Source organism: Camelus bactrianus, chromosome 7 (assembly GCF_048773025.1).
Source record: "Camelus bactrianus isolate YW-2024 breed Bactrian camel chromosome 7, ASM4877302v1, whole genome shotgun sequence".
NCBI classification, from domain to species: Eukaryota; Metazoa; Chordata; class Mammalia; order Artiodactyla; family Camelidae; genus Camelus; species Camelus bactrianus.
Window position 1 is genome coordinate 39,262,835 of NC_133545.1, and position 6,953 is coordinate 39,269,787.

A 6,953-nucleotide genomic window follows, 5' to 3' on the forward strand; every position below is an offset into this window, starting at 1 on the left:
CTTTGGTGCGACACAGTCCCCACGCTGGAAAACACTGCCACATACGTCACCTGGACTCTTTAAAGCTTGCTCCTCCTGCAGGCAAAGTCTCTCCACTCAACAGGTACTGAATTCCTTTAATCCCTAGCTCTGGAATGTGTTCCCATGGAGAGAGGTAACATGAGTAGGTTTCTGCACTGGCTTGTTCTTCATCAGTCTTTCCTCATATAAACCCAAAGCAGCACGATGTTCAAAGGACTTTGTGTTAAGTGGATGTGTTTTAAGGAGTGGTTCCATGTAGTCAGGGTTTGGGTGCTATTTTAGTCTTAGTAAAAGATATCTTGGCAAACAGTCAGGTTTTTTTCATCCTTTTTCTGGGAGGACTGGGGCTTTCTGAAGTTCCCAAGAATTTAAATTTGGGTCTTTTGATCTAAGGGAAATGTTCTGAGAGGTGAAGAGGCACTGGACTCTCTTCATGTGTCAGGAGAGAAGACTGTGAGGTTTTGGAGTTAACCGCGTTTGGTTTGAGTCTTGGCTATGTCAATTCCTAGACATTAGAGATGGATGAGTTGCTTCCCTTTCCAGGTCTGTTTCAATGTATATGTATGTGTATGTGTATGTGTACGCGTGTGTGTTTAGAGAATTGGGAGGACATTCTGTACGTCACAGGACAGTGTTGCATCGTCATGAGACAGTGTATGTACAGAACTTGGCCTTTAGTAGGTATTCAGCACAAGTTGAGTCTTGTCCTTTCCAGAACCACTGCTGGGAGCTGGCCCAGGGCACAGTGTGGCCCAGACCACTCCTCCCCTGTTGCTGATTGAATCTAGATGAAATCTAGTTAGAATGGCCACCAGGAACATCTGAGAGGGGAGATTGTGGTTCAGGTGTGGAAGCTGAGGGGTCTGCCTGCAGAGTGGGTTCTGAGAACTGCAGTGGGTGCTGTCAGCACCCCCTGTAATACTCCCCTGGTCACTTGTAACTCGGGCAAAGTTTTCCACATTACATCAATGACCTCCTGCCTTAAGCACATGGTTCTTTCTGCTTAGAGGTTTCCTCTGGCCTGGAAAGCATGCTGTGTTCTTCCTCAGGGCTTTGTTGTGTGTAGACGTGAGGCTGGCACCTGCAGTGGCTGTCTCCTTGCCAGTCTGAGGATGAAGCCAAGACATGGCAGAGGTCCAAGAAATGGAGAAAGAACCACCCTACTTCTAGTCTTCCAGTTTAGTGGACCAGTGCATCTCCTTATAATAATTTAAGCTAATTTGGGTTGGAACATTCTATTTTATTGTTGTCATTTTGCTGCTGAAAGAATGCTAATCAATACAGAACTCTCAACCAATGAACCACAGGAATAAGCTTGTTCAGATCGAGTCTTCTGTATCCAGAATCTGTCGCTCCTCTTCCATTTATCCCATGTTTTTCTCTTTCTATTGGGATTAATCCCAGTAGATGGTATGCTCATATCACGGCCTCTGACTCTACTTTTGCAAGTGTTTGCAAAAAATTCATGTTACTCTGATTTTCATCAATTGATTTCAATTAAGGCTTGTTTCCTCCAATACATGTTGCAAAATGCTGAGGTTCTGTTTTTGCTTTTCTGGGAGTGACTCTTATGTTGTTGCTGGGCTAAGAAGCACTCTCTCCATCTGATGCTTTGTCTGCTGCCTGTTTTCAACCTCATAAACTTTCTCTGCTTTGTTGTACTCTGTAGCAAGAAGAGACGCTTTCTGATGGGGGTCTTGGCTGAGCACAGAATGACTTCCCCACCCCCACCGCATTACACTTTGACATTTCCTATAATGTAGTCTACATCCTTTCTGGCAGGGGTAGCACATGGAGGTACCTGCACTCAAGGGCTTTTAGTACATGAGCTAAATAAACACACAAGCATTTTTTGTTTTAAAGGTTTTCCTGCTAATCATAGGGAAGAAGCAGCCTAAGTAAGATACGTGAGGGAATTACAATGGCTCAAGAAATCTCAAAAAGTTCTAAGAGTAGTGATTTTATACTCCATACTAAAATATTTGCGGGTCACTTTCTTTTTTGTTGTAGTCGTTTTCTTTGCTCACATGGCAAGAGAATGAATGAGAAAGAGGTGAAACAACATGTGGCAGAAATAAGACTACCCTTCCAGAGCCTGGCTCCCTGCCTCAGGCCAGCCCCCCATCCACCTCCCCACCCCATCCTCCTCCTCCTCCTCTTTCATCATCAGGAGCAGCTCTTCCCTGCTCCACCTTGAGCATCCTCTGGCTCCACCATGCCCCAGCCATGCCCAGTGTGGTGCTGTTCTGTGGCAGCTCACGCCAAGGCCTGTCCCGGAAAGTGGAGGACAGACTGGGGCTGGAGCTAGACAAGGTGGTCAGTAAGAAGTTCAGCAACCAGGAAGTCAGCACAGAAACTGGTGAAAGTGTGAGAGGCCAGGCTTTCTATTATCATTCAGAGTAGCTGTGGAAAAATTAATGACACCTGTGGAACTTATGATCAACGGTACAAAGCCAAATGGTCCTCTAGAGTGAAGGTGGTACTCCCGTATTTTCCATGATGCCCGACAAGATAAAAAGGACAAGAGTCATGCATCAGTTTCTGAAAAACGTGTAGCCAATCTGCTTACAGCAGTTGGGGCAGATCTCATCACTACCACGGACCTGCAGGCTGCTCAGAGCCAGGGCTTCTTCGATATCCCTGTGGATAACTTACATGCAGAACTAAGGGAATACTGCAGACTGGAGGAACGGTGTTGTGGTTTCCCATTCATGGACAGACTGAATGTGGAGTTTGCCTTGCTTCATCCAGAGAGAAGGAGAGCCATAGGGATGGATAAGATGATTCTGGCTGGCGATGTTCAAGGTCAGGTGGACATCCTTGTGGACGTCATGTATGTAGCGCAAAATTCTGTGCTGCAGTCAAGCTACTCTATGCTGGAACCACTGGTGTTTATGCCATTTTGACTCATGGAATCGTCTGTGGGCCAGCTCTTCCCAGAATTAATAATGCTGCCTCTGAGGCTGTTGATGTCACAGACACCATTCTCAAGAAGACAAGATGAAACACTGCTCTAAGATTCCAGTTATTCACATGTCAGTGATTTTTGGCTGAGATAATCCAAAAGGCAACGGCAAGTCTGTCTCTTACTTGTTTAGCCATGGCCCTCTGTAGCTCCCAAATGCTATGCTTTCAAATATTATACTTTGAACTAAAATTTTTTTTGAGTTTAGAACTCAATAAAAAAGTAGAATGATGAATATTAAAGCATCAGATCTCTGTTTTAAACCTTGGAACATATCTTTATGGTCATAGGAGACAACGGACAGGGATAGAGCACGGTTTGTTTTGTTTCTAATTGAACTTGTCTTGAATAAGAAATGTCTGTGTTATTTTGCTTTGTTGTGACAGGTAACATTTACCTTTGTTCTTATGGTACTTTGAGGCCACAATCATGTAATGTAATTGTAGATAGTTATATAATTTCTTTATATAATATAATCCTCTTGTGGAAATTCATTGTTTACATATTTCTGAGGTTGCCAAAGCACTTTGTGTACTATTTTACATGTAATAATAATATTATGAACATTTGAGTAATTTAGCCCTTTTCTTCTGAACGAGCATTAGAAAATCATGAAATACCTCGAATGTTGCCTTTCAGGGTCAAATAAACCAGTTTAGCTATTGTGCTTAGTTTGAACTGAACTTCATTTATCTAAAAATGGCTAATCACCCATTTATTTTCTCATATAAGTTAGACAAATCAGGGACAATGTAATTATAAGTAAATGCAGTTTTATGAGTTGCCTCTAATCTAACCAGGAAATCGCCATAACTTTTAAACTACAGCTTCTTAAAATATGCAGTAACTACTCACATTTACTTGAATTTCTAAATCTTAAAGTTCCAAAGTTGTATACAGCAATAGAGCTATTCTCTTTAAAACTTACCAACAAATTGATGAGCAAATTCTGACTGTCAGTGAGTTGCAAATTGATGTTGGCAAATGCACAGTATTTCCTAGTTTTTTGAGATGCATTTTTAATTTACATTGTATTTTTACCTTCTACCCCTCAGTTTTTCCTCTATAATTTTATGTTGTGGATTTCCTTCAAAAGAAAGACTACCAAATCCATTAGAATTTATCCAGTCGAATACTTTATTTTGCTTTTTGGTATAAAATAGATGACTTTGTTATGAGAGACTCCAAATGCATTTAAAACACTTCCCCTTTTCTTTGTTTCTTTCTGTATTTGTTTATTTCATTCATACTAAATATGCTTTTCCTTTTTAAATTCTGAAATAGCACGTCTCTTAGGAAAATGATTGTCTTAACTACCAGATTTTATCTGAAAACTACGAGCTGGAGAATGTCAAGAAAAAAGTACTAATAAGTAAACCTTAATTGTTTTATTAGGATGATCTTCAAGAATTGCCAAAAGTAAAAGTGATTGTGAGGAAAACCTCACCGAGGATTTTGTTATTCATTAGCTGGTCATTTACATTTTCCTAAGTGAGATGCCATACAGCCTACACAGCTGAAGAGAGGGCTGAACTTTCTAAACAGATTGGCTGGACATCCAACCTGAATAATTCAGATCAAAAAGGGAGGAAGGGATTTGCCCAAGTAGACAAAGCCTAGGAATCTTCATTTGCCAAATCTTATTTTTAAAAATACATTTTTATTGAAGTATAGTCAGTTTACAATGTTGTGTCAATTTCTGGTGTACAGCATAATATTTCGGTCATACATGAACATATATATATTCGTTTTCATATTCTTTTTCACCATAAGTTACTACAAGGTATTGAACATAGTTCCCTCTGCTATGCACTATGAACTTGTTGCGAGTTATATAATATTTATTTTTGAGAAGTATATGAATTCTGCACTTGAATTTCTTTTCTTGAAGAAATGAAAGGGTGGTTTTTGACCTGTTTATGAAGACATCTTGACATGCAAATACAGACAGGTTGATGTGGCTAAAACCAATTCATTTAGAGATAAATGTTTTGCTTTGAGATGTTGAGAGTCTAAGAATAAACTGAACTAGTTTTAAATAATGATCCTCAGGAGGGGCAGGTGCATACGATGAAGGACACAACCTGTGGATTTTGTGCCTTTTGCAAGGTTGAAATCATGGCAAAAACTGACTCCCAATTCCATTTCATTGGTGACAGAAAATACTTCAGCTTTTATTAAACTCTCACAGGTAGAAAGAAATGTGTACTGGCTACATATGGAGGCCTTGCTTTGATGATCATATCCTTCAAATTAAGGTTTAAAAAAACTCCAATTGTGGAAGCAACATAAACAGATTCTAAATTGTACCCCATCTAAGTTCCTATGCCTAGAGAAGCTAATGTCAACTCGTCATTTTATGAGCAAATCCTCAGATTTGGGAAAATTCACAGAGACAGAAAACAGGTTAGAGGTTATCAGGGATGGGAGTAGAGGAGAATGGGGAGTGACTACTTAATGGGTAGAAGGTGTTTTAATAAGTTGATGAAAATGTTTTGAAACTAAAGACAGCTAGTGGTTATACAACGTTGTGAATATACTAAACCCGACTAAACTGTGTACTTTAAAATGGTCAATTGTATGTTATGTGAATTTCACATTAATTTGAAAAAACAGAAGGGAAGTTTTGAAAACATTTGAGCCTCTATTTTTCCCAGCCCCATATTTTGATTTGCCTCCTGGGAAGCACATTGACGTGCAGCTCACATTATAAGGGCTGTGGGGTGACTACCTGGCTTAGGGTGACTCATCATCATTTGTTAAGCCACCTGGGAGCTTGAGAGCAGTGCGTTTGGGGCAATTTGCTGATTCCTTTAGGCAGCCTTAATGCTGAGTCCCGTGGGCAGCAAGAACTAGCATGTGATTATAGCAGAAGCAATTATTCTTAGAAAAGCATCATTAATTTCAAAAGCTCTCGTCCTGAGCTACGTGGCTAAATGAAGGCATTAGGATGCTATCTAGAGGAGAGAAAGTGAAGCTGTTTCCCCCTCTTCAGGAGAGAAGGGAAACCTAAAGTTATCTGTTCCTGCTTGGATTGTTATTGTGTGAGGATGCAACGCTTGGAGCTTTGGCAGCCATCTTGTGATCCCAAGAAGATGGCCAACACAAGTGCAGAGAAGCTGAACAACCTTGGAACTACCTATCTGCAGACATTCTGTTAGATGATAAATAAATATTTTTGCAGTTAAGCAAGCCGCTGTTGGTCAGGTTTTCCTGTATGTGCAGCTGGTATAGAACCCAAATATTTCCTCCCACTTTGGTCATGGGCTAGATGGTTGGAGTTTCCAGCCTGAGGCAGCTGCAGAATGGAGGCTGTGCTCTATAGGGTTTGCTCTGGTTGCTAGGTAGCACCCTGGGGTCTGGTCCTACAGAGCGCTCTGTCTCCTTCCTTTACAACTTCATCTACACTCCCTTCCTCCTTCCTCCAAAAACTGCCTCTGCCCCCTAAGGCAGCAGCCTGTGGCTTGGAGGGAGACCCCAGGGGCAGCTCATGCTCCAGTTGGACTTGGGTGTGTTCCACCTTGGCTGGATCCTTTCAACCCAGACAAGGCTCCGGGAGCTCCTCACAGCTCCGCCTGCAACCACTTCGGTCACCTCTGAGGGGTGCTCTGTTGTGAAATCCTGCCCCTTTCTTTCTTCCACTCCATGCCCCACACCTTGAGCTCTAGTACCAAGTCTTGCTACAGCATTTACTTAAAGGGCAAGTCATTTAACCTTTCTATGTTGTAGTTTCCATGTTGCTGGATAATTTTACCTGTATTTAATCATTACTGTGGAGACCAGAGGATGTGGAAATGCCTTGGTCTCATCTGGGCATTGCTGCTTCTCCTGCTTGGACCTCCTGTTCTGGTTAGGCTGCCACTGGGCGCCCCGCTGGTTGCCAGGACCCAGCCCCCTCCTCAGACTGCAGAACTGGTGACTCGTCCTTTGGTTGTCAGGCCGTGGCCTCCTAGTCTGTTGTGATCCT

At 41.8% G+C, this 6,953-nt stretch overlaps 2 pseudogenes; both read left to right on the forward strand.

Annotated features, from left to right (window-relative positions):
* The window catches only part of LOC141578149 (ribose-phosphate pyrophosphokinase 2 pseudogene), a 30,407-nt pseudogene extending 26,579 nt beyond the window's left edge, over positions 1-3,828 (forward strand).
* Positions 3,829-4,909: 1,081 nt separating this feature from the next.
* Positions 4,910-5,278, forward strand: LOC123613424 (ATP synthase F(0) complex subunit k, mitochondrial pseudogene; annotated as a pseudogene).
* Positions 5,279-6,953: the final 1,675 nt, after the last annotated feature.